This window comes from Artibeus jamaicensis, unplaced genomic scaffold (genome assembly GCF_021234435.1).
Source record: "Artibeus jamaicensis isolate MK-2021 breed Jamaican fruit bat unplaced genomic scaffold, CSHL_Jam_final scaffold_1964, whole genome shotgun sequence".
Lineage (NCBI taxonomy): Eukaryota > Metazoa > Chordata > Mammalia > Chiroptera > Phyllostomidae > Artibeus > Artibeus jamaicensis.
Window position 1 is genome coordinate 52398634 of NW_026522030.1, and position 26306 is coordinate 52424939.

Genomic DNA, 26306 nt, shown 5'->3' on the forward strand with positions numbered 1-26306 from the left:
TACAGAGTTCGTCCACCTGGGACTAGCAAAAGCCAATGCCAGACACTGAGGACTGCAGTGGAGAAAGACCGGCTAGTTTAAGCCACGGGACGTAAAGTGCATGTAGGAAATGGAGTAGGCAGAGAACTTATATGAAACCCATGGACATGAACAATGGTGGGGGGACTGCCTGAGGGAGTGGGGGGTGCTGGGTGGAGGGGGCGAAGAGGGAGAGATCAGGACAACTGTAATAGCATAATCAATAGGATATAATTTTTAAACACTGGCTTTTATTGATGAATGGCACCATTCAGGAGATCAAGAAGTTAATGTTCAAAAGCTCGAACTCCCCAGTGGTGTGTAGGTTACAGATTATATAGGACTAAATCACAAGGCACTATGGGTTAGGGGGTTGGGGTTCGGGGTCATACTGGGAGCTGATTGGCTGGAGATGAGGTAATGGTAATAAATCATTTCTTCAGGTCTTGAGGACAGTTCTGAGGTCTGTTTGAGTGTCCCTCTGTCCAGTTTCATGGGAAAGTACCCAAAAGGTTGTTGCATCTTAGGGCTCAGGAGCTGAAACATAAGTTATGTCAGATGTTATCTTTAGTCTGCCAGAGGTCTGCACTGTGCAACCATTAGTTAGATCCAGGCTATTGTCTTCCGCTGCCTCAGGGGTGGCTGGTTATCTGGGAAAGGCTAGGTCTCTGGGAAGTGACAGGGCAGGGGGTGGGAGGAGAGAGAGAGAGAGAATTTTTAGGATTTAAAGCTAAATTTAATCAAAGTCATAAGGACCCTCAGTTTCATACAAAGTTTCCAAGGGGGACAGGGTGAGGAAGAAGGGTCTCAGATGTCTACAAAAGCAGGCAATTTTTCTTCCTCTTTTCGACAGGTGGTAGGAGAGAACTGCCAGAAAAGCTTCATCAGATACCGTCTAGAAGCCGTGCAGCGTGAGAGCCTAGCACTCCAGGTGTTTCACAGCACAGACCTCCTGGCCATGGCTAAGCCCTGGGAACAGGTGATGGCAGTCAGCCTCTTATTCAGTTTCTCAGTCCTGTCTATCAGCCCTAAGATCAGGTTCAGTTCCCACCAGGATGATGGGAGTGTTGGGACAATAGTATTCCACTTTCAGGATACCACATTGCATGCATATTTTCAAAAGATTCAGGACTTACAAGACAAAAGCAAACTAAGAATATATCTGTTTGCAGATAGCATAGGGGGTGTGTTATCTGTTATCATCTTTAAAGGGGTGTAGAACACACCTCCCCAAAAGGTGCTACTACGCTACGGTATGTGAAGTATTATGAGCTGAAGGCAATTGAGACCCTGGGAGCTCACAAAAAACTTTTACTTCTCCCTTAAGGAATTTAAATTTTAGGCCTTTCTCATAATGAGTGATTACTGGAAATAATATTTTATTACCTGAGATAGGGCAGAGCAAACATCTAATTACCGAATATTTGCTTTTCTTATCATTGTACAGTGACCCTCCTCCCCTCTGAAGCCTCAGACGCTTTATCTCATCCTTAGCTCCGAATGCCACAAAAGCCTTATTTTAACTTTCTGTTTCTAACCTCTCATGTATGTATGTAGGACCCTTGAGTCTCTTGTGTGTGGACAAAAAAAGGGGCTTTGTAACAACCTTGATCTAAAATAACCTCATAAGTTGATCTGATGATAAATTCCTAACTGGTCAAGTCATGCCCCAGGCCTGTAAGAAGATTTCTCTTTTCCTTAAGCAAGCCCTGCCCATTGTTCTCGTGGATCTAGGTTGACACATCTTTGAAATGCCAGAATAATTCTCCTTTTTTAGATCTCCTCAAAGCATAACCATCCTGGAGAGAACACATAATCTTGCTAACTATCCTGTACCTTGCTTTCTCCCACCTTCTGTAATCTTCCATCTGTCCCCTCCTGAATACTAAATGTATAAAAGGAACTGTTAAACTGTCATTCTCCAGAGCAGTTGAGATCTTGCTTCCCAGCACATCATCAGTTTGGCTCAAATAAACTCACAAAAGTTTCCCGTACATTTGGAGTTCTTACATAGACACTTGTGTGGGAGTGTCCCACACAAGCGTCCCCCACTCTGTGCCCACACTCAATGGCTTCCCTCTCTGAGTACGACTGTGCAGACCTCATGCTCTTTCCTTGACCTCCCTTTGACACTTCATTATGTGTTGTATCTATTGCAACTTCACACTGCAGTACATAGCTTCTGGAATCAGATGGCTTTGGGTTTTAATCCTATCTCTCTCGCCACTTGCTAGCTTTGAAACTTCAGGCAATAACAATAATTGCTAACAGTTATTGACTAGTGTCACTGCGACACTAAGAACTTAATATGTATTAACTCACTTAGTCTTCAAGAAAGAAGGTAAAATTGCCCTGGCTGGTGTGACCTGGTTGGGCATCACCCTGCAAAGCAAAGGTCACTGGTTTGATTCCCAGTCTGGGCACACCTGACCTGGGTTGCAGGTCCCCTGTTGGGGCACATGCAAGGGGCAAACAATGATCAGTGTTTCTCACATCAGTGTCTCTCTCCTTCTCTACCTCCCTCCTTTCCCTTCTCTCTAGAGTCAATTAAAAAAAGGGGGGGTTTTGGAAAAGAAAGGGGATACGTTTAATTAACATTTCCATTTTGTGGAATAAGGTATAAAGAGAATCAGTTTTCTTATGTGTAAAGTGATGATAGTCGCATCTACTTTACCAGGTTATCAAAAAATGCCACAAAGTGCCAAGCATTATGCCTAGAACATAGGAATCTCTTTGTCACCATTCATCTCCCCCTTTCACCTTTCCTCTTGAGCACAAAGACCACATCTCTACGGCTTCTTCCTTCCCTCACAGCTGGCCGCAGTGGTGAGCATGTAGCAGGGACATGAAAGTATCATCAATGGCCAATTAGATATATAGGAACTCTCCTCTGATTTCAGCTTCACTTCTTTTTCACCAAAGATACCAAACCTACAGATGCTGACCTTTGCCGTTTTCTCTGATTGCCACTAATCATGCAACAAACACAGCTGGTGAAGCTGCTAAACTTCACTGGTAACAATGGCTGCCTGATATGTTCCATTATCATGTCTTGGATGCAAGTGACTAAGAAAAACTCACATATGAGCTGGACAATGACAATATGCAAACAGGATATAACTCAGCGCTTCGCCACCCTAGCCACAAAAAAGAATCGCCTGGAAAGCTTATTAAAAACATTGATGCCTCCAGAGATTCTGGTCTTTAGTGAAGCCCAGGAAGTGAAAAATGTTTAAGTTCTGAAGATGACTAATATGTAGCTAGAATTTCAAATAACCAATTTACCTATATACATGAATGAGAAATCCATGTTAGCCAGTCAAATTATTTAGGGCGGAAAATCTGTGTCCCTTCATGTGGTATCATTTAGACTAGAACCAAATAGTATAGCATTGAGCAGTAACTACAAAGGGAAACTGAAAAAAAATAGGATATAGACTAGGGTCAGCAGGTATAAGGCTGCCCCTCCGTGTGCCCACAGTCACAGCACTCTTCCCCACTCGGTCATGCTGGTGCATTCCTTCCCATGACAGCAAATTAGTTATCACATCTTATATTGCATAATATAAACACGCTCTTAAAGACCTTGATCAAGAACCTACTATATGCCAAGAGTTGGATTTGCTACTACCAATAAAGATGGGTGATGTGTCCTGCATGACCTCATGAACTCAGTTGACCGGAGAAGAGAGAATGTGGAAAGTGCTTCTAGAATGTGTATACAGAGCTTTAGAACAAAGAGAACAAAGCAACTGTCTATGCCTGGGAGAATCGGGAAGGACAAGGAGAGTTGTCAACTGTGTAAAATTGTAAAAAACTGAGCAGGAGAAACTCAGCAAGCCCCCTTCTGAGTTTCTGAACTGAAAGGGCACTCCACTGAGGGAACATGTACTAATACAGTGATATATGAAGCAGCTGTTTTGTTTAGGTCCATAAGTGATACCATTTGCATGACTTCAGCCTGGAGCGAGCATGAGGGACTGACAAAGAGAAGCATTAGGGCCTGTGCGTGGCATTTCGGTGTTTGGATGGCAGCCCTCACCATCCAACAGAACTTCGCGATGATGGAAATTCAGGGGCAGCTGAAGCAAGACAGCGGATGGGCATTCCAAGAGCAGATTCAAAGGAAAGATCTTTGGACCTATGTCAAAAGTTTAAGAAATCAATGTATGCTTATATATTTCAATTTAAGTAAAATGTCTAAATTCTGCAGGGGGCAGGGGGGACAGTTGATGATTCTCAACTTCAACAAAATGTGTGTGTTCATATACCAGTCACCAATCCAGAGAACTTCCTTTAAGTTCCTCAATTTAGGATGTAGAGACCCTGGTTATGCCACTGCACCTACCCAGTCATACAGTTTAGTACTGCTTAAAAGGAAAGCCAAGGTCCACCACCTCAGCATTAAACAGCTCACTCACATCCACTCTTCTCAGACTGGTGTTCAGTCCTTAGACTACCTTCATGTCGACCCTCCCAGCTACCAAGCTGACCCTTGTTTCCAGCATTTGTCATTGTCTTATGCTTCAGCTTCAGTGCTCAATCCTGTTTCTCTAGCTGCAAACTCGACTTCTCCTGACAGAGACTCTTTCTCCACTTACTTCTGTGGTCATGGGAAAACACGCCCCCCCCCTTTAAAAAAAATTTTTTTAAGTTTTAATCCTTACAGGATATGTTCATTAATTTGAAAGAGAGAGAGATCGATCTATATGAGAGAGAAACAATCAATTGCATCTTGTACGTGCCCTGCCCAGGGATCGAACCTGCAACCTAGGTATGTGCCCTGACAGAGAATCAGGCCCACATCCTTTTGACGTATGGAACAATGCTCCAACCAACTGAGCCACCCAGCCAGGGGACCCCTCCTGCTTTGAGTGGGCTAGCGAAGCACCGATCCCAGGGCAGCCCTGGTGTGTGGTAATCTCAACAGGCTAGCTCCAGCTTCTGCAGGTCAGCGAAAAAGGAAAAAGGGAATCTAGGCTGGTGCTCAGTTTCTATCTCAGATGATTAGGTAGATGGAGGCAACAGCAGGCTGTGGCTCCCCAAAGAGGAAACGTAAGAGGACAGATTTAGGAAGAAGGTAAGAGTTCAGTTTTGGTTACGTTCATTTGAACTGTTTTGCATCTTCTTCCTAAAACCTGTACAAGAATCAGGTGCAAGACCTGATGGACGTTAGCCCAATCTCACTAGGAAGCCTTTCCTCAACTAACCCTTCTACTTACATCCCATTTACCTTGGTCATCGCACTTTCAAAACTTTGTGTGAGCTGCATGAGGACCAGCGCTTTGTCTTTAACTTTGAATCCCTCTACCAGTCACAGTATGAAATGCATCACATGAAGTCAATAAAATGTGATGGGTATAAATGAAGATTGATAGAACTGGTCACGGTTAAGAGACCAGAAGTGCAGGCATTGGGTTTAGATAATGAAGAAGGATGCTTTTTCATTACAAGGAAGAGAGAAAAGGTAAATAATAGAGAAGTTGTCCCCAAATAGCCAACTTTGTTTTGCACCCTTTACCAAAGGAAGTCAGGGTTCCTGAGCCACTTTCATGAGGAAAAAGTCCCAGACTGACCGAGCACACATTTGTGAAGCAGAGTCAGAGATAATTACTTTGACCCACTTTGAGTTTATGAGCAGGATGAGCACAGTGCTTACTCCACTATTAGCACTGAATGGATGTTTAATCTTGCATTTAGGAAGCTCGCAGTTAATAATTCCTAAATGAATGAAAAACAAATTTTAGGTTGCCATCAGGATATGGGCACTAATGGCAGGGAGTAAAAGATAAACATTTTCAAGTTAAATTAATTACTTTAACGAGTTCCATGTGTTTACTCATCATGACCCCGAAAACCTGTGTGTGAGCCAGTGTTTCACAAATTTACTAAAAGATTGAGGAGTCATTTAAATTTTAACAGGATAAGACTCATTAGATGTTAGTAGATCATTTTTATTTACACATGCAAATAAAGAATAGATGCAATAGTCCCATCTATTCTGGGAACTGCAGAAATACCCATGATAACACTTTGTTATGCTCTTCACTTGGACAAAGGGATTTTTAGACGATTTTTTTAATACTTTTGCTTTGATTGTGTTTTATTTGGGTACCCTGGTTTGCTTCAAATTCTTCCTGCCTTTGCTCCAGTACGGACAAATAGGACAAGAACTTAATTTCCAAGATAATGAGAGTGCATACTCAACAGAAAAGTCAACCCACCTGTTCTCAGTTGCTGCAGGTTGCTACTATGGAAACAAGTGAACCCATGGATACAAACAAACCGCTGTGCTCTCTGTGCTTGGTAAGGAGAACTCCCTTTGCAGCACCTTTCACCGGGCATATTATTGTTGTAATATCTTGAAATGCCATTATCAAGTGGATTGAACTTTGCTCTTCTCTCTTAGGTTATTAAAAATTAAAATGACTTTTTTCGTATTATGAAAGCTATATTTTTGCATTGTAGAAAAATCTGAATATGCAGATGGGTACAAAAGGAAAAAAATTACTCCTGAGGTAATTGGACTGCCTGCTAAATAGGTCAGTTGGGACTTAGTGATTAAATGAAAAACTGAGAAAAACATTGAACAGTAACTACTTTTACCCTCATAGTATATATCAGTGATTAGCAAATTTTTCAAATTTGCAAAACCTTTTTTTCCAATGAATCTTACGTAGGATATTAGTATATAGAACAGATTTTAAAACTAGAGGATAGTGGTCTGAAGCCCAAGGGTTTGGCTCACAACCCCCAAATTGAGTCTTAAAGCACCTCTTGGGATCTTACATTTCTTTAGAGCAAAGTTTAAAAATCCATCAGAATTTACTATTCCAGACCTTTAACCTATGAAAAAAATTTTTAAATAAAGTAATAAAAATTAATACTTACATGCATCAGTTTATAGAAAGAGGATCATATAAAGAGTACATTTTGCCTTGGCGGGGTGGTTTAGCTGGTTGGAATGTCATGGTATAGAGCAAAACGTTGCAGAACAGACCCAAGGTGGGGTGTATGGTGTACTATCACCGAAAGGACCCCCCACTAGGTTCACTAGGTCCACCGCCAGAGGAAAGACATCTCTCAATGCCAGAGATTTGTGAAAAGAAAAGGAAATATTTATTTAAAGCTATACAGACTTAGAGTAGTGACTTAATGTCTTCATTAAAATATTAAAGTCCTTTAGGATACCCACAGATGCACATAGTCCTTCTGATACAGGGTGCAGCCAAGATGGGTGGCCCAAAAAGGGATTTGAAAGGGGGTCCAGAACTCAAGGTGTCTAGGAAATATTGGAGAGACATGTAAGATGTCCTCACCCCTTCCCCCATAGGTGTGAGTTGGGGGAAGGGACACATGGAGCAAAAACATGCAGCCACAGCCTTGCAGCTAATCCGTGGCACAGTCATTTAACATATCTATAGCCTTTGGCAGGTCACTTGGATATGTTAAATGGCTGTGGCCAGGCTTGGAGCCAGAGGGATGGAAGTCACTTCCCTCAAGATGTAACTGGGAGGCCGCTCTCCCTGGTTACAGCACCTGCATGAGAGCTTGGAGAAGATTGGCTCCAGGACATAGGGCCATACCCGCCCAGACTCATGATGGAAGCCCAGTAAACTTGGAATAATACAGGAATACTGGCAGGTGTAACTGATTGTGGAAGGAGTCGGAAATGGGGGTATAAAGGAAAATTGGTGTGAGGATTTAAACCCAGACTTGGCAGCCATTGAGAGAGAACTACATGGCTTTGCCTGAGTGGGGACCCCTGCAGCCAGTTGAAGAAGAAAGCCACATGCTTTTGGCTGAGCGCAGACCCCTGCAGCTTTGGTAGAAGAGGCCCAAGCGGCTTTGGGGTGCTCCCTCTGGCTGCATGGCCTAGGAAGCAGGAGAGACTTCGCCTGGAAAAATGGGTACAAAGAACTCTTGCCAGTTGGTCCGTGAGAAGGTGCCACATGACTTTGGGCTAATTGGAGATCCTGCTTGGACAGCGACACAGCTGATGGTGCCAGGGACCTGAAACACAGACGTGTGCTTCCTTTCCTGAGTTAAGGTACCCCAAATTAGGGCAGGGGAAGAAGGGAGCGCTGTGTGCGTAGGTGGATATCCTGAAGGACTTTGATATTTTAATGAAGATGTTAGGTTACTACTTTAAGTCTGCATAGCATTAAATAAACATTTCCTTTCCTTTTCACAAATCTCTTCCATTGAGAGATGTCTTTCCAATTGTTGGTGGACAATTGAGCCCAGTAGGTGGTTCAGACAGTATTAGCATACCATCCTCCGGAGTCCTGGCCAGTGTGTCTGTTCTGTAACACTTCCTTCTCCCTTTGCCCTAGTCTGGGGTACTATATCTCAGGAAAAGAAGTAGAAGTCTGTGATTCAGGCTCCCGCCACCATCAGCAGTGTTGCCACCACAATCTCCAGTTAATCCAAAACCATGTGGCACCTTCTCATGGCCCACCAGCAAGAGTCCTTTCACCCCTTTTCTTCCAGGCAAAGTCTCTCCTGCTCCCTAAGCCACATGGCAAAAGGGAGCACCCCAAAGCCACGTGGTCCTCACTCTCACCAAAGCTGCAGGGTCCCCACTCTGCCAAAGCTGACTAGTTCTCCCTTCTCATGGCTGCGGTGTCTGGGTTTAAATGCCAGCACCAATCTTCCTCTGCAGCCCCATTTCTAACTCCTCCTACAATCGGTTATACCTGCCAGCATTCCTGTATTTTTCCAGCTTTACTGGACTGCCATCGTACGTCTGGGCATGTGTGGCCCCATGGCATGAAGCCAATCTTCTCCAAGCTCTCACGCAAGGGCTGTAACCAGGGGGAGCTGCCTCCAAGTTACATCTTGGGTGGAAGTCACTTCCATCCCCCTGGTTCAGAGCATGGCCACAGCTATTTAACATATCTGTGAAACCAGTTAAAAGTTACAGATATGTTAAATGACCATGCCAGAGGTTAGCTACAAAGCTGTTGTTATACAAAACAGCTCTGCATGGTCCTGCTCCATGTGTCCCTTCCCCCAGCTCAAACCTGTGGGGGGTGGGGTGAGTGAGGACATCCTAGATATTTTTCTAGTATTTCCTGGACACCTTGAGTTCTGGACTCCATTCCAAATTCCTGTTTGGGGCCCCCCTCTTGGCTGCAGCCTGTTACAAAAAGTTTGTGGGTTTGATCCCTGATCAGGGCACAAACCTAGGTTGCAGACTGCAGGTTTTATCTCCAGTCAAGATGCATACAGGAGGCAACCCATTGATGTTTTTCTCTCACATCAATGTCTCTCTCTCTCCTTCTGCTTTCTTCTCTCTCTTTAAAAAAAATTTAATACACATATCCTCAAGGGAGGATTTTTAAAATGCCTGAGTTTTCAATAGTATTAAAAAAAGAGTGAATTTTTATAATCTATTTTCAATTCAAAACATTATAAATCATGAACAACTTTCCTACATCAAGATAGCCCCTCCTATAGCATCCATCTAAATAGCTGTATAGTATTTCATTGCTTTAACCAATCTTCAGCTATTGGACATGGCATTTGTTTCCAGTTTTTCTCTATTTTTAAGCAACAATGTGACGGACATTTTAGTAAATAGTTAAATTGTGTGTGTTCTTTATAATTTCCTAAAGATTCACATTTTAACAGGCTTTTTAAAGTAGATAAGCTTTGCCTGGGCCGGAGTGGCACAGCCGGTTGGAGCATCGTCCTATAGACCAAAGTGTTGCAGGTTTGATTCCCAGTCAGGCACATACCCAAGTTGTAGGTTTGATCCCCAGTCAGGGTTTATAAAGAAAGGTGACCAGTCAATGTTCTCTCACATATCGATGTTTCTCTCTCTCATTTTCTCTCTCTGTCTCCCTTCTTTTCTTTCTAAAAGCAATGAAAAAATGTCCCTGGGTGAGGACAAAAAAAAAGTATGTAAGCCTTTAAAATAAGATTTTATTTATTTATTTTTAGAGAGAGGGGAAAGGAGGGAGGGAGAGAGGGAAACATCAATGTGTGATCGCCTCTTGAGTGCCCCCTACTGGAGACCTGGCCTGCAACCCAGGCATGTGCCCTGACTGGGGATCGAACAGGCGACCCTTTCACAGGCTGGTGCTCAATCCACTGAGCCACACCAGCCAAGGCTAAAGTATGTAAGCCTTTAAAAAACGTGCATGTGGCAAGCATTGTTTTTGACGAACCTGTAAAGGTGACCTGGAGTAGTGTTCCTGCCCAATGAGAGCACAGACCTGTGAGACAGGGATAGAGAAACATTGCTGACTGGCATGGATAAGAAATGTTCACCTAGAAACCACTGGGGATAAAAATCCAGCAGTGAGTTTGTGCCTGAAACATGTCCCACCTGACCGGTCAGGGAACATATCAGTGGTTAAGAGATGTTCAAATGAGTTCAAATCTTTTCTAGAACTTTGCAGTTTGACCCTGGCCAGATAGCTCAGTTGGTTAGAGCATTGGCCCAATATGCCAAAGTTGCAGATTAGATTCCCCAGTCAGAGTGTTACCATTGGTATTTAACCAAATAGTTATAAAAGATAGGGGAGCAAAGAGAAATAGACATTGAGCTTTTTAAAAAGGGGAGCATGACTCTGATTGCTTCACAGGAAACTACAACTTATGCTCCAGGGGAACACAGCATTGTGCTCTGCCAAGGGGATTAACACTCCTCCCTCCCCCTCCCCAGTACCGGTGGTTGAAGGGTACAGGGGGAAGTGCTTGTCCAGATGCCTGTCAGTCTAATTAGGGGTGTGGACCTATCCAAGCCCGAAAAAGCTTGGGAAGTTCATTGCTCATTTTGTAAAAGTACCTGGTCTGTCCCGAGCCCAAGCTAATATAAATCCAGGGGGAAAAAAAATCTCTCTCTCTCTCACCCAATGACTTGAACTCACACAGTGCCCTCACCTGTTCTCTTCATGGCCCTGCGGCTGCTAGGGCCGCATGACTTTGTGGGCTCCACACTCAGGCTCCTGGAAGGAGTCTGAATACCGCAGCACAGCAGTGGACTACAGCTGGAAACACGTGCTAAGCCAGCCCCTGCTGGACTAGTCTCTAATATGGAACAGAATCTCCGGACAATGGGTTTTGTCCCAGATTGGAGATAAGATTGGACCTTGAGCATCTAATAGCTGTTCAAAGAATATTAGTCAAAGTGTTTGTTTTAGGAGACAATACACCATGTTTCATAATGTTATCACTATTCCACATATACTTTGAATCATAATTCTTGAAAATAACTTCCTTCAGATTTTATTTCACAGCTTCTATTGATTTTTAAAAAGCTAAAAGTCACTCATAGCTGATTTTAGAAAACCCTGAGAGGGTGCAACACAGTTTCAGGGAAGGCACACTGTGAGCCAGGATGCCACTGTTTACTTTGGGGGATGTTTTTGTTTTCTGTTTTTATTGTTTTATTTTGTTTCTTTGGTTTTTTGCATTACTGGCTTTAACTCCGAAAACCACTGAGTGGGTCAGACAAGAAGTCCTGACTCACTGTGCTACAGAATGAATTCCTGATTGTTGAAGAAGCTCTTCCACATGGGTCCTGACTAGGATTTTGACCATGTGGGGGTTTGGGGCAGCGTTCTGCCTCAGACTTGGATGTGATTTTTACACGTTCTGGCAGAAAACCCAAGCTTACTTCCAACAGGTAAAAAAAATGAAGGAAAGAAACCAAAACTTCTTCTTCCAGTTTCCTTTAAAATAAGAGAAGAATAGTCTTCACTATTCTGTTCATCTCTCAGCTGAGTGGTCAAATCTTCACAGAAATATATTTCCACCCAAGTTTTCTTTTTAGAAAGTAAAGTTTCTTTAACTAAATTTAGCCTTTGGTTTGTTTTAAGATATAATTATTTAGTACTCAGTCTTGTAGGAAAAAATCTTTTTCCTCTAAGCTTCTAGGTTTAATGAGGTTCGGCAAATTAGACTGACAACAAGACAGACTAGCCAAAGAAAAAGGTTTGTTATGCATGTATACGGTAGGACCTGCAGAGATGAAAGGAAAACCCCAAAGAGATGGGCAAGCCAGGACGCCTATGTACCATTTTAACCAAGGGCAGTAACTGTGTGGAAAAGTGACAAGACCAAGGAAAAGGATTGTCCGCTTCTTGGGGCAGTAAATTGTAGAAAAGTAAATCGGTGGGGAAAGTAACAGAAGATAAGGGGCACTTGAGTGAGGTCTGTTTGCGAAGGTTCAAGTTGGTGCCCACTTTCCATCTTCCTATGGCCATAAAACTCCCCTGGGTGAGGGGATTTGTGGCCATGCTCATTTCTCAGAAGTTTCTGCTTTTAGAGGGTAAGGGAAGCTCCAAGAAGGCTTCTTTGATTTTCAGCTGTCTTCAACTCAAAATAAACACAGTTGTCCCTCACAACATCGAGGTTCACTTATTGTGGCTTCACTGTATGGTGAGTAAACCTGAGGGACAAAACCCGCCATACAGTGAAGCCAAAATAAGTGAACCATGATATAGTGAGGGACGACTGTATATGGGTATTGGTGAGTACCCATATAGAATTTTATATGTTGTTAAAATGACATAGGTTTAAGAGTGTAGAAAGTGTTTAAAGGCATACGAAGTGTTTACAAGAGAGTGGGAAAGATTTATAAAGCCTTAAAATATATGTAAATAATAAAATAAATATAACGCTGCTACTTTGTGGATTTTCACCTATCTCGGGGGTCTCTGGAAAGTAACTCCCACCATAGGTGAGGGATCACTGTATGCCAAATGGCATATTCTGAGGTCATATACTCAGATCCCCTTTCCGCTCATAACTAAACATCTATTTAAGTAAAACTAAATCTCTAGCGAATGGCTTGCCACAGCATCATGGACATCTTTCCCATCATCCTTTTTTTATTTTTATTCACATCATTCTTTTAAAAAGAAATTTCCTGCACTGGCTGGTGTAGCTCAGTGGACTGATCACTAGCCTGCGAACAAAACAGTCTCTGGTTCAATTCCCAGTCAAAGCACATGCCTGGGTTGCAGACCAGGTCCCCAATGGGGGATGCAAGAGAGGCACCACTCATTGATGTTTCTCTCCCTCTCTTCCTCCCTTCCCCCCACTCTAAATATGAATAAATAAAATCTTTTTAAAAAAGAAAAAGAAATTCCCTATAGTCTTTTAATCATGTGTGTTGGTTACAAACTTTTGCTTTTATCTTAATTTTTTTCTTTTAAACTGTCAAAATGTCTAACTTGCATATAATTTTACACAGAATTATATATTGCTTAATTCAAATATAAATTACTCATGGAATTCAATCACTCCTATTTATCAATTACACATGTTCTTTCACCGTAAGAGCTAGAACAACCCTAAGCCACCCATAGTGACCACACCTCCTTAATTTCCCCAAACCATGTAGGAAGGTAATGTCTCTTATTTGTTTAGAGATATATCTTGAGTTGGGACATTCCAAACTGCCTCAACACTACTTAAAAGCCTTTATTTACTTTTAAAATATCTTTATTCAGCTGTATTCCTACTTGATAATATTATGGGACAGAAATAGCTGTGAAGGTTAAAATACAAGTCTAGCCTGGGGTGAATTTGCATTTAGCAAATCTGTTTATAAGCAAAGTTTGGTAGAAGCAACAGCTCCCAATTACAATGATCACTTGTCTAGGGACACTGTTTAGGACAGGAAGTGACTATGCAGCTGCTCTTTAGTTGTAATTGATTAGTAGTTGATAGGTGTGCTTGGAGAGTTGTAAAGAAGAGAACAAAATTTATAGATCAAACTTTTAAGTCAAAAGGCCTACAAAGATGTTTTTTTAAAATCTTAAAAAAGAAAATCAGGGTAGTAGTTGTCTCTGTAGGGAAGGAGGGTTACATAATGAGCTTCAGATGCCTTGTTAACTTGTATTTCTCAAGCTTAGTGCAGAGAAAGAGGAGGAAGAAGAGAGAGGTGTTTGTTAAGAGGATTTAAAACAAAAGCCTCAATTCCAAAAGACATTCTGATTCAATTAGTCCAGGTTGGAGATGGAGCTTTTTAAAAGCAAGGGTAGCCCCAGTTGAAGTCACTGACTGACAGAAGGGCTGTTAACTTACAAAGGAAAAAAAACTGGTTAATGGTGCCACCATTTAAAGTACTTTTAATCCTGGCTAATGTGGCTCAGTGGATTGATCAGTGGCCTGCAAACAAAAAGGTTAAATGTTGCCGGTCCGATTCCTGGTCAAGGCACATGCCTGGGTTGCATACCAGGTCCCCGGCTGGGGGCTTGCAGGAATATTTCTCACACATTGATGTTTCTCTCCCTTTCTCCCTTCCTCCTCTCTCTCTCAAAGTAAATAAATAAAAATCTAAGAAAAAATCTCTCTTTCTCTAGTTACCTGGTTTCTTAATTAAAAAAATAAAATAAAAATAAAAGTCATCTTGACCACCTGTCACTTTTGCAAAACCAAAAGCAATCAATATGTTTGCTTTTCCCTGTATTGTTTTATTATTTTTCTAATTTCATTTTTTCCATCACCATTTATCTCCCCTCAGTATTATTTTCAGTAAAGAGACACACCAGCGGACTCCCTAATTTATTTTCCATTTCATTTTATGTCTGTATATATCTGTGTATGTATTTAGCCAATTTGATATTGATAAATCTTTTTATCTACTCTTTACTTTTGCAAATAATGATGCAATAATGAACCTTGCATAGACATCCTTTTTTCCCAAGAATATCTGTTGCATACATTTCTAGAAGTCGACATACTAGATCAAAGGCAGTATGTGACTATACGTGTTAGTGATTTTGGCAGGTACTGCCAAATCCCTCCCATATGCATTACACTACACTCCTGCCAGCAGTGTATGAGAACACTGTTCCCACCCAGCTGCACCCACAGAATACGTTATCAAACTGGGAGTTTTGCTAATCTTTTAGGCCTTCACATTCTTTGTTCATTCTTTGTTGGATTACTAGTCTTTATCTTTTTGATTTCTAGGAGCTCTTTTTTTAAAATTTTTGTTTATTGATTTTAGAGAGAGAGGAAAGGAGAAAGAAGAGAGAGACATCAATTTATTGTTCCATTTATTCATGCACTGATTGGTTAATTTCTCTATGTTACCTGATCAGGGATCAAACCCACAACCTTGGAGTATCTGGATGATGCTCTACCTATCCAGTGCTATGGGAGCTCTTTATATATTTGGAAGACCAGCTCATTGTCTATAATATGAGTTGCAAATGTTATTCCCCAGTTGTCTGTCTTTAACTTTTATGTATGTTTTTTTGTTTGTTTGTTTTTTGGGTATTTGTGCTTTTAGTTTTATTTTTATGAAAACTCTGTTTTTATGTTATCAATTTATCAAACTTTTCTTTTATGGGTTCTGGATTCGAGTCATAGTTTGAAAAGCCTGGCTTGCCCCAAGGTTTTAAAGGAATACTGTCTGTTTATTTCCAGAACTTGCAGGGTTTTATTTTTTACACTTAAATCTTCGATTCATCTGGAATTTATCTTGGGATAAGATGTAATGTGTAGAAGTAACTTTATATTTTCCAGATACTGGTATTATTAGGCTTTATATTATGTTTTAATATACAGTTTTCTATCTCCCTCTATCATTGTTCTTATTTTCAAGTTTTCCTAGCTATTTTTCAAATATACAATTTAGGATCAAGTTTTCAAAACTAAAATGTTTGCAACAACATAAACTTATTGAAATTTGGGGAAAGGAGTTGAATTAAATTTATAATCTATGTAGGGAGAATTAAGATATTTATAATGCTTAGTCTCCCCATCAAGAACATCATTTCTCCTGCTATTTGTTCAAATTTTCTTTTCTATCTTTAAGAATTTTTTAATGTTTTCTTCATGAGTCTTAAACATTTTTGTTTAGTTTATTCCTAAGTAATTTAATTTTATTATTGTTGCTGTTGTTTCCATTGTAAATGGTGTTCTTTTTGTCTGATTAAATATATGTAGAGCTATTAAGTCTACAGTCATAACATCTGCAAATAGTAGTTAATTTTACTTTCTCCTTTAAATTTTTATGCCTCAAAGTTTTTTCTCTTTTCTAATTGCACTAGCTAAAATCTGCAGCATCCTGTTAAATAAAAGTAGTAAAGATGGACATCTTAATCTTGTTTCTGACTTAATTAGAAACGATTTTAAGTTCTGCCATTAAATGTGATGTTGGGTTTTGTGCTGCGATCAGTCTATTTTCCCATGTCAAGGAAATATCTATCTGTATTTATGTTATTCACTACTTTTATCAAGCATAGTTGTTGAATTTGATCAATATATGTTCAGCATCTTAAAAATAGTTATATGATTCTTCTCAAATCTATTAATATGATGAAATATATTAATATATTTCCAATTTTGACATTTCTAGAAAAAATCCTGGCCCTCATTTTATTTGCTCCTGCTTTTCACCATTACCTCCATAAATTCCTTTTTAAATTATATTTTACTGTTTATGCTATTGCAGTTCTCCTCAGTATCTCCATGTCTTCAGGAGGATGCCTGAAGGAGCATCCCCCACTCCATCAAAACTCTCTTCGTATCCATGATTCTGTCACTGTTTTTCTTGTTTGCTTAGTTTGTTTTTTAGATTCAATTGTTGACAGGTATATATTACAATTTTATTGTTCATAATTTTTTCTTCTTTTTCTTAAATAAGTCCCTTTAATATTTCATCTAATAATGATTTGGTGATGAACTTCTTTAGTTTTTTTTGTCTGGGAAGCTCTTTAACTGCCTTTAATTATAAATGATAACTTTGCTGGGTAGAGCAATCATGGCTGTAGGTCCCCACTTTTCATGACTTTGAAATTTCTTGCCAATCTCTTCTAGCCTGCAAAGTTTCTTTTGAGAAATCAGCTGACAGTCTAATGGGAACTCCCCTGTAGGTAACTGCTTTTCTCTTGATGTTGATGCTTCTAAGATTCTCTCTTTATTTTTAAACTTTGGCATTTTAATTATAAATAATCTTGGAGTGGGCCTCTTTGTATCCATCTTGCTTGGGACTATCTGTGCTTTCTGGACTTCCATGTCTATTTTCCTCACCAGGTTAGGGAAGTTCTCTTTTATTTTTTTCAAAGATATTTTCAATTTCTTGCTCATTCTCTTCTCCTTCTGGCACCCCTATAATGTTAAAGTTTGAACATTTGAAGGTATCCCAGAGGCTGCTTCTACTATTCTCATTTTTATGAAATCTTTTTCCTTCTTGTTATTCTGATTCACAGCATTTCACTTCCTTATGTTACAAACCATTGATTTTATTCTCAGCTTCATCCACTCTATTGTTGATTCCCTGTCAATTGTTCATTATTTTAATTAGCATATCCTTCATTTCTGACTGAATATTTTTTATGCTGTTGAAGCCTTCACTAAGCTCCCTTAGCATCCTTTTAACCAATGTTTTAAACTCTGAATCTGATCAATTGCTTACCTCCATTTTGTTTAGTTTTTTTTCTGGCACATGGAGGAGCTTTGTCTAGCAGAGTCCCCACCCGCCACACCCCGTCCATTGCAGATGAGAATAAGTCTACCAAGATGTGATCTGCTTGGGGAGGAGAGGTGGCCACTCTCTCAGAGAAGGGCCTTGAGCCTGTTCCTCAATGAGCTTTTATTGAGTTTAATTTGCACAGGAATACAGTTAAAGCTCATCAGTCATGGTCAGGCAGTAAGGATCAAACAATAGATAACATTCAAAGAACCAAAATGTTTGGTTACTGCTTTTATCACTAATTTTTTGTTTCATCTTCTCCGATTAGTTTTGCTACTCGTTTTCACTGTTTATATTTCAGCAGCTTGGTATTTGTGTCACGCCGGCTCCCTTTTTATTACTCATTATGGAATGACTTGCATGTTTTTGGCCCAGCTAATTGCAGTACTTACTTTCAGACAGTTCATTTTTGCTAGCATTTTCTGAAATTGACCGACACTGGGCCATTATGCTATTTTCCACATGTCTCTCTTGTATGCCGTGAAACTCGTACCCCTCTCCAACTGCTTTCTTCAGTGTCATACATTTCCTATTTACAGAGACTAAAACATGAATTAGCTGTGCTTACATAAATACACCTACTTTTTTCATTGACAGGATGCCCATGTAATTATTTTTATTTTGTAATGATTTGATGGTGGGTGGGGAACAGTACGCAAAGATTGTTTTCTTTTATGAAGTAGAAATAGATTTTTGGGTTGTTCTATGTTTCTAACATTTTTTCTAAGTATACTCACAAAATATATGAACATACAGAGGGATTTAAAAAAATAACCCACAACAAACAATAGCAGTCATTACCAGAAGGACATGGGGGTGGGAGGAGGCAGGAGAGGGTAAAGGGGGGATAAATGGTGATGGAAGAAGACTTGACTTGGGGTGGTGAACACACAGTACAATATTCAGATGATGTATTATACAATAGTACACCTGAAATCCATATAATTTTATTAAGCAATGCAAACCCAATAAATTTGATAAATAAATAAATATGAAATCATGCATACATTCTGGATTTTTAACCTGTTTTTCTTACTTAACATATGATGGCCCTCTTTCTGTGTTAACAAATATAGAATTGTAGCTTTTCTTAAAGATTTTATTTATTATTTTTTTAGAGAGAGGGGAAGGGAGGGAGAAAGAGGGAGAGAAATGTCAGTGTGTGGTTGCCTCTCACATGGCCCCCACTGGGGATCTGGCCCACACACAACCCAGGCATGTGCCCTGACTGGGAATCAAACTGGCGGCCTTTTGGTTCACAGCCTGCACTCAGTCTACTGAGCTACACCAGCCAGGGCTATAGCTTTTTAATGGACATGCATCATTTATATCACCAGTCTTATATTGGTGGTCATTTAGGTTATTTCTCATTTTCCTCTTCTATAAACAATACTTTCATGAATGTCCTATGCTCTTATCTAATTGTTTCCTTATAATACACTAAGTAAAAATCACTAGGTCAAAGAATATAGCTATTTTAGAAGAAAATTGCTGTTTATTAACCTTAACCTCAATTAAGCCTAAATATAATCTAACAATTATTATTTTTCCACTACATTTAATAGTTATAAAATGCTCCTATTCTAAAATAATCTACAAATAAATTTCAAACAAATTAGAATTTCTAGTTTATAGAAAATTTTTGTTACCCCAGAAAAAAATTTTCTTAGCCCTGGCTGGTGTAGCTCAGTGGATTGAGTGTGAGCCTGGGAACCAAACAACCATGGTTCAATTCCCAGTCAGGGCACATGCCTGGGTTGCAGGCCAGTTCCCAGCAGGGAATGCACAAGAGGCAACCATACATTGATGTTTCTTTCCCTCTCTCCTTCCCTTCCCCTCTAAAGATAAATAAATAAAATCTTTAAAAAATAAAGAAAAATTTTCTTTTATGTTATACTTCATTAAGTACTTCTATCTCCCTGAAAAAGCAATGATTTATTAGAATTAATTTCATTACCATGTCTTCTAACAGAACAAAAGACTATAAGAATGACCATAAAATGACTGTTCTTTTTAAAGTCAGGTTCATCTAGGTTTCATTTGCCTACTACAAAATTACCCTATTTAGTGTACAGAGTCATGAATTTTGACAAATGCGGTCATGTAAGCACAAGCAAGTGTTCCATTAGCAAACAGAAATGTTCCATCACCTTAACACATTTTCTCACGTTTCTTCGTTGGCCATGCCTACCCCAACTCCGGGCCCGGCCACCACTGATGTCTTTTCTACCCATATATGTTTGCCGTTCCCCAAATTTTATTTTAAATGACTCACACAGACTTTTGATACTTTTGATACTGGCTTCTTTCACTCATCCTGATGCTTTTGAGACTCATCCAGGGTACTGTGCATACTAACAGGAATTTCCTTTTTATTGCTGACTAATATTCCATTGCCTGGATGAACCACAGCTTGTTTCTCCACTCGCCGAGTGAAGGACAGTTGGTTTCTATTCTTGGCAATTATGAATGAAGCTGATAGAAACATTCACATATAGGTCTTAATGTGACCATAATTTTTTCTTTCTTATAGGTAAGTACCTAAGACTATGATTGATGAATTCCATGCTACTCAGGGTTCTCTAGGAAAACAGAACCAAAAGGAAATGACATCTATCCATCCTTCTATCCAGAGGGGAAAGAGAGGTAAGAGCTGATGTGTCAGTCTGGAGTCTGGAGTCAGCAGGCAGGCTGGCAGGCAAGAGACTCAGGGAGGGTTTCCACGTTGCAATCTTGCAGCCTCATTACATTTTCTTCGGGAAAGCTCAGCCTTTGCTCTGAAAGCCTTCAACTGATCATACAGGCTCACCCAAATTATGGTGAGTAGTCAGCTTTACCCATAGTCTACTAATTATAAATATTAATCACATCTAAAAAATATCTTCACAGCTATATCTAGACTAGTATTTAACTAAACAACTGAGCATCATGACTTAGCCCAGCTGACACGGAAAATTTCCCATTACATAGGGTAAATGTATATTTACCTGCCATAGTTTTCCAATACCCTTTTGTAATCCTACCAGCAATGTGTGAGCATCCCACATGAGTGATTTTCTTAAGCATTCATTTATTATATACACACTGCTTGCCACAAGCACTGGAGATGTAAAGAAAATACTCTTAGGAATATGTCAACAAACATATAAAAGAATGTCTCTACTTCCAAGTATCAACCTTAAAAGTAAGACATGTATTCTAACACAGGTTCAAAAGGTTGCATATGCCGTTCAATGTTTTATATAGCTAATAACCAAATTTACTATTATATCGCACCCTTCAAAATTTGGCTGGCACTTTGAAACTTAACCACTTTACACATATCTCAGCAGAGACCAAAATCTTAATTAGAAGCATAAAACCAGAGAACCTAGATGGTGTCAGTGGAAGACAATCCCTTCCCACCTTTACCATTGTTCCTACTTTTCTCCCTAGTAGAAGATGGCAGCTTTTAATGAAGACCTGGGGTGTTCTGTAAGTCAGCTATGACTCATCAGGGATCAGAGTAAGGAACAACTTCTTTCTATTCTTCTACAGAGAGTGCTTAGCTCAGAGCTCAGCCAGTCATCTCATTTCCATGGTAACACGGCCCTTCTTCCCAGCCTAGGGATTTCTGCCTGCCTCAGGTGGAAGGGCATTGCCTCATTTGCAGCAGAAATCAAATAATGCTTTTCATTTAAAACCTCAGTGACTAACTTATGCACAAGGACTGAGGGCACAGGTATCACAGGCAGTGGCCTTGGTAAAAAATGAGCAGAACTAGCCCAATGTTTGTAACAGTCATCTTTAGCATCATTTCACCCTTCAGTAGGATAGAAAATCGATGACTCGGAACTCAGCAAGCTCATAGAAGAGCAGAGGTTGGTACCAACTGGAAGGATTTCCTTGTCTCTGAGGAGGTGGAGCTTTCTATAGCAAGTCGGCTGGGTTTTAGGGCTGCTCCCAGCTGGCACTCTTCAGGGCTTGGCCCCACACTGCCCCAGGTCTTTCTCTCTCTCTCCCCCCACTTCATTCTCTTCGGTTTGCTGCAGTCCCCTTTCAGGCTTCATTTGGAGTGACTGCTTGACTGGATGATCCATCTGTCCCCCTCACTGTTCCTATCACTCTCCTGCCTGCCACTGGCGGTAGGCACTGCAGTGTCTGGAAAGGGGACCTGTTTATTCCTCATCCAGGCACTTGTTTTCACAGTCTATCCTTTCCTCTTGACCTCATCCTATTCCCTGCTGCCACACTTTCTCTTGCTTTTCCTTGGCCATTCTTCTCCCCAGCCTAAAGGGGAGCCACACACACGTCACCCTTCTAGAGACATTGAAGGCTATGGCAGATGGCCAGCCACCATGCAACATGCCATACTGCACAGGCTGCAACACCCCAATATCAGTCCAAGTGAGTAGATATGCATAGTCAAATAATGTATCATACACTGTGCACAGACATAAGCCACAGGTTACAGAGCCATATTAGTATGTGGCCATGAATGAAGTCACATTAAATCAACACAATGTCCAGCTTGATCATTCATATGCCCATTTCCCCCTTCTTAACCAACCAAAACCCAAGTTTAGTAGGTACAGCAATACATCAAGCTGTAAAAAAATTACTGGGTAGATTTCCCACCTCTTTACCAAACACAAGCAGTGAGATGCACGTGGTGGTAAGCTGGGGCTTCAGGGAAAGCCCAGTAACGAGGGCTGATCGGCTGAGACACACCCCTTTGCTTTTCCTTTTTGCTATGGGCAGAATTGTGTCCCCCTCCAAACGCCTATGTTGAAGTCCTAATCCCTAGAGCATGGCTATATTTGGACATAGGGCCTTTAGAACAGTAATGGTTATTAGGTTGGACCCTAATCCAATATGACCGACATCTTTATAAAAAGAGATTAGGATCCAAAGAGGGAGACAGAGAAAGGCCGCGTGAGAACACAGAGAGAAGGCTGCTCTCTACAAGCCGCAGAGAGAGGTCTCCGAAGTATCTAACCCTGCCACCACTCTGATCTCCAACTTTTACCCTCTGGATCTTTGCCTAAAAAATGTCTATTGTTGCCCTGACTAGGTGGGTTGGCCGTCATCCTGCAAACCAAAAGGTCGTTAGTTCGATTCCCAGTCAGGGCACAGGCCTAGGTTGTGGGCTAGATCCCCAGTGTGGGGTGTGTGAGAGGCAACTGATCCGTGTTTCTCCCACATGTAGGTGTTTCTCTGCCTCTCTTTCTCCCTCTTTTCCCCTCTCACTAAAAATAAATAAATAGAATCTTTAAAAAAGAATTTCTTTTTAAGCCACCCAGTCTGTGGTACTTGTCACGGCAGCCCTAGTAAACTAACATACCCCGCTTGTCTTCCCACCTCAAAATGGCTGTAAATAGGAAAAGCCACAATAGCCATCATGCAACCGTGAAAACCGCTATGCTCCCGGGTAAGGAGGTGGGACAGAAAGTCTGAACAGACATGGGTGACACTCTGAAGACACCCTAGCCTACACTGTTTAAGCCTCTGTCATTTCAGGTCTCTGTATTAGCAGCCAAACGCAGTTCCTAAGGAATATAGTTGGTAACTGATTTTGCACTTTTTACCCAGACAGGATCTCTAACCTTCCTGGCAAAATCTTCCCTCTACCTCCTTTCTGATTTTCTGGGCCTCCTCAAAAGGAAGGTTCCCATGGAGCAATCTGCTGGCTCCAGGTTCTTCTCCTCTTTCACTTGTAAACAGATCCTGCTTACTGTGTCACTCAGAGGCTCTCCCCCACTGCCACTGCTAATGGCATCTTTGGGAGATGGCCAAAGCCACGCCCAAGTGTGCTCTCTCCCAAATCTGAACCCGATGCCAGAGCAGGCTGGCCTCTGCCCCTCCCCTGTGCCAACACCGGCCCTAGAGCCTCCCAGGCCTGAAGCTTCTCAACATGCCAGCTCCTGCAGCTTCCAGCTAACTCAGGACTGGGAGCCGGGCAGGAGCACACACCACACCAGCCTCCAGGCTTGTGCTCCTCTCTCGAATCACATCAAAAGTCCCCGCCTCAATTTCAAAGTAAAATCATTTTTTATTCACTTTTACTTCCCCAAAATGTTTGTACTAATACAAACATTCATGGAAATCAGCATTTAAGTCAAAACTATTCCCCAAATCACCTTAAATTTCAAATTCTAGGACCCCTACTTTAATATTCAGGAGAACGCCCACCTGTGAAAGACCAGATAAAGTTGACCTCTGGGTAGTACTGCTAATTAATAGAGTAACTCCAGTGAAAAGGTGTCTGTGTGAGCTCGGAGGCATCATGGAGCAGTCTTACAGTTCACACCGTCCTCTGTTACTCAGAAGTGATTATATCAGAGCAAGGATAGAAAGCATGAAAAGGTTTCCCAGCCAGTTCACCTTTCTCCCTTTGATTCTGAATGGTCAGATCACTGATGAAATTATTTTTCAACAGGATTCTTTCCATCTGAACAAAAAACAAAACCCTGTTTTCCAGGCTGGAGGAAAACATACACTACAAGTTTTACTACAGTGGCTCTCTCATGGAGGAGGGAGTTTAAATAGTTATTTCTTCTTTCTACTGAACTATGATTTCCCAAGTTTACATAATGAGATAACATGGCTGCTATAAATAGAAAAGAATGCCATTTTTCAAAAGAAGAGGAAAATCTGTTCCTTTCAGATTTATTTTTATAAAAACCCAATTTAAACTATTGGACATTTCTATTTTCTTCCTGGATGGAAAAAAATGAATGTGCCAGCAGCTTGCATTTTTTTTAACACCACTAATATGATTATTAGATTCTAACCTGAGTGTAGAAAAGTTTTTCTCCCATTCTTGCCCTTGTTAAATTGGACTGTTTAGAGAATGTGAACATAATCTCAATAATCTAAATCATACAATGAAAAATTCTAAGGGCAGAAGAAACAATTGGCAACTACGATAAGAAAGTCAATCTGAAACATACCTCCCACGTGATGTTTGGGGAAACTGAGCACAAAACATGAGACAGAATGTGCTTTTGTAAGACTGGCCAGGCAGTCACTTTTCCTTCAACTTTATTGTTGACACTATTACAGATGTCCCCGTTCCCCAGGCCCCCACCTCCGCTTTGCCCACCTCCCCCCCTGCACCCCTTGCCTCTGACCATCACCACCCTGCCGTCTGAGTCTATGGGTCATGCATATATGATCTTTGGCTCATCCCTCATTTTCTTTCATTTAGCATCCCCCCCCCCCAGCCAGGAAGTCATTTTTTTTTTTTATTACAAGACACTTTTTGTAATCAACAGAAGAAATGCACTGAAAGCCAGCTGCCCAGCATTCTTAACAACTGGTGGTAAATAACATTTGACTTCATTTGGGGTCATTTTAGAAAAATTGTCTAATCTCCTTTCTCCTCTGTAAGTAGAAATTATAACAGAGATACCAACAGAGATGTTATGAGAATTAAATGAAATGTTCATTCATTTATCCAATGAGTAGTCATTTGATTTTGGTTAATTGAGAAGCTAATTAAAGAGTTTAAATATTTCCCTGCCCTTTTGTTTTTCCTTTTTGCCTGCTACTCTCCGAGTTTGTTAACTTCAGTCCCTTCAGTTCCTGCGTCTGTGTGTGCAGACAGGGGTATAACAGCAAGAAAATCAGTCAGCTTTTCTTCTACCTCAGTACCTTCACATTAGGAAGGGCTACTGAACAAATAAGGACTTTTATCTTTCAGCTCTGGGTTTTATTTCTACATACTCACCTCAGCTTTTCACTCCAGGATTCTTTTCACTCAGTGCATTGAACCAGGATATTTGCTGGCGAAAACCACAGTCTTGCAGCCGTTGGCCCCTCAGGCCAGGGTTCGCCTCGGGCTCCAGCCCGAGTTGGAGTCTGGAGATAAAGGTGACAGCCAGTAGTTAGTTACTGGTCGCCTATGCTGTACCTACATCCCATTTACTTCTCACTTAATATCTAATCTATTTGGCTAAATCAGAGGAAATTTCCAGTTCCATAAACCAAAAGTGGTTGAATAGTAGTAATGCCATCTGGCTCGCCCTAATATTTTTCATATTACTATGGCCATTTTACAGGTGAGGAAACTTGTTCCCTGGAAAAGCCCTGGATATTTTCATCTCTTGCCTCTTAAGCCACTTGAAGGAAAGAGCCTAACCTGGGAAATACCACCTTATAAGGAGAGACTGGGTCAGAGCAGTGCCTGTTCTCCCCCCTCCAGTCCCTGACCAGTGGGCCTCAGCCCTGCTCCTGCCTGCACCCTGCTGGCTTCGCAACTTTATCAAAACCCAGAGGTGATACTCTTGAATTAACCATTTCAATCTGTACAAAGAACTACTTCAAAGCATTGTTGTTTTGCCTCTAAGTGTTTTTGTTGGTGCCACAGCATTTACTGATGAAATAAGAAAGTAATTTTGATCAAAGTTTGTTAATATCATCATTGCCCTTATCTAGAAAAAAAGCAATTGGATGGATAGAATGCACACAGCCATGTATCTAGATTTGTCTGATTTACAAATGTATGTATCTTCTCTCTTTCTCAATCTATCTACCTACCTTTTTTTATATATTCTTATAGATACCTGCTTAATGAACAAAGTATGATTATTCTATCACTTGTCAAGACAAGCGTAAGTTTGGAAATCTATGCCAAAGCCCATTGTTCTCTTCTCCAAACTTTTGTAATACTTATTAAACATCTATTCATTTATTATACAACAAGCATTTATTTGAGCACTCTGATGGTTAACTTTAATGTGTCCCCTTGGTGAGGCTATGGTACCCAATTGTTTGGTCTGAGGCTAGTGTAGATGTTACTGTGAAGGTATTTGTAGATGTGATTAACATTTATATTCAATTGACTTTAAGTAAAGCAGAT

General features: G+C 40.7%; 1 protein-coding gene across 2 annotated transcripts in view; it reads right to left on the reverse strand.

Moving 5' to 3' along the window:
• The window catches only part of TTC39B (tetratricopeptide repeat domain 39B), a 228957-nt gene that overhangs the window by 168032 nt on the left and 34619 nt on the right, over positions 1-26306 (reverse strand). For both annotated transcript variants that reach the window (XM_053656372.1, XM_053656371.1), the window contains exon 3: positions 25176-25306. The gene's annotated coding sequence lies outside the window, so the exon portion shown is untranslated. The remainder of the gene's footprint in view (positions 1-25175; positions 25307-26306) is intronic.